Here is a 2,540-nt window from a genome sequence, read left to right on the forward strand (position 1 = left end):
AATAACAATAGTGCAGGCCACACTCTATAACAAAGTAATAATCTGCCCTATCCAAGTTCTAGGGCACACTGCATGCCTCACACATCCACACTGTTCGTACACACCGCCTTCCACATACCGCAGAGTCTCTGCAGGGTTGAGCAATCCTGCGGCTCTGACCACTTCCAGTGGACAGCCTGTTGGGGTTAGGTTCACCCAGAGTTGCATCCCATTGCTTCTGCATGGAGCAAGAATTTTGCAAGGAAAGTTTCTGCCCTGAACAGTGGGTAAGAATTTTCCTCAGCAAGTACGATAAAGGAATGGAGCAGCTGCCATTGGGAAATCCCCAAGCAAATAAGGCAATGAAATTACCCCTAAAAGGCTTCAGTGTCTTCTGGAAATTGGCTTAAGTTACATAGCAGGGTGGAATTATACTTTTTAGGCTTTCCAGCACTGATTCTAACTATGGTAATCACTGACTGGGGCGGGTGGCTGCAGAGCAAGCAAAATGCAGATACCTCAGGAGAAGGAACCTGGGTCAGGAAGGAGAATGAGTGAACCCTTCCATGTTTAGAAAAAGGAAGGACATGGCTAAGATGAAACTTCTAGCTTATCACTGTCTCTAAAACGTTCCTGTCAATCCAGAAAAAAAATGTCTCAAACTAGCATTAGGTGCCAGTGTCTTACATGTGTAATCCTGGCTATTAAAGTGGATTACAGTTTAAAACTGGTCTAGATACAAAATTCTGTGAGATGCTTCTATCCAAATAACCACAAAAAAAAAACCTGAAGTGAAACTATGGTTCAAGTGGCCAGCCACAAGCAAAAATAAAGCTCAGGGACAGTGCTCAGGCCCTTAGTTCAAGTCCCAATACAGCGTGCCCACACACACATACACACTCACCTAAAAAGCAACTAGAGGGCTGGGTATATATCTCACTGGTAGAGTACTTGCCAAGCATGCAAGCATAAACGAGTCTCTGGGTTCAATATCCATGGCTAAGAAGAATGAAAGAAGGAGAAGAAAGAAGAAATAAAGGAGGAAGAAGAGGTAGAGAGAGAAAAGAAAATTAGTGAATAAAAAAGAAAGGAGCTAGGTGCCCGTGGCTCGTGGCTGCAGTCCCAGGAGGCTGAGATCTGAGAACAGCAGCTCAAAACCTGCCCAGGCAGGAACGTCTGTGAGATTCATTTCCAATTCACCAGAAAACTGGATGTGGTGCTGTAGCTCAAGTGGTATAGCATTAGCCTTGAGCTGAAGAGCTCAGGAACAGCACCCAGGCCCCTGCAAAGTGCTCTCAGGAGCTCCTGTGGCTGAACATGGTCCCTGGAGCCCAGAATGAGCATATAGGGTCAAAGTCCACACATTACCAGGCTCTGTTGCTATTGCTGACATGACTTCATTCCTAGCTAAAGGCTGGGGTTACCTGAGGAAGTCTGGTTCTTCAAACCAGCTGCCAGCAGGATGCCCACATACAGCAACTCCCTTAAACTTTGTCAACAGAACTCTCTTCAGCACTGTGATAGGGGAACACAGAGATAAAGAGACACACAAGATGTGTGTCTCCTTACAAGATGGGGAGGGAAGAGCCAAACAGAAGGTTGATTACAAAACTCTTAGCTGAAGGAAGAAAGAAAAAGGAGACCAGACCACCAGAGGGCATACAACAGTCAAAGGAAAACGGGATGTACCAAGATGACCAGGGGAAACCCAAACAGACCCTTGGCAAAATGCAAGTGGTTCTCAGAGGTTGAAATTAGGAGTTCCAGGGAGCAACTGGAAGGAATTGAGCTAAAGAAGTCACAGGGGTCCGCTGCAGGGGAGTCAGAGACCCAAGTGAAGACTGACTTCACGACAGGGGTCCTGGAACGGTCAGAGGAAAAGAAGGTGATTAAATTCACATTTCAGGGAGGTCTTCTTGCCATCAGAGTGGAGGGTAGATTGAAGCGGGAAAAGACCTGAGGCCAAGATCTTATAGGGGACTAGGAGGAAGATGAGGGGGACAGTACAGAGCAGGAGCAAACTGTGCCAAGCATCATTCATTTAGTTACCATAGCAACTCTAGGTAGTAAGTGCTCCTCTTATACTCACTTTACAGATGATTAAACTGAGACCTACTCAGATTAAATCCCTTGCCCAAGATTCCCAACTTGCAAGTGGATCCTAACTCAGCCAGCCCAGCTCCAGCACCTACAACCACTGCGTAACTGTTGTAGATGAGGCCAGAGGACAAAGCATTGCCTAACACTGTCAATGAAGTGGTCTAGAGGCAATAGACAGTCAAGAGTCTTACTAAGAAGAGGAAGGGCAGTAGGAAGGTGTGGTGAGAGGCCTCTACACACCTCTGACTTAGGTGAAACAGATGAGTGGATACTCAGAAAGGAAGCCTTTGCGGTTGGTGCTGGTTGTCTGTGTTGAATTCAGAGCATCGGATGGGCCTCAGGGACATTGTAAGTAGTCACTGTATGTCAGCATGTGGACTTAGGAAAGATGCTGGTTGTAAACAGTCCATACGGGAGGCTCTGGTCCATTCTGGGTACTAGCTAAAGCCATGGACTTTTAA

The sequence above is a fragment of the Megascapheus bottae genome, chromosome 21 (genome assembly GCF_031878675.1).
Source record: "Megascapheus bottae isolate mThoBot1 chromosome 21, mThoBot2.hap1, whole genome shotgun sequence".
NCBI lineage: Eukaryota > Metazoa > Chordata > Mammalia > Rodentia > Geomyidae > Megascapheus > Megascapheus bottae.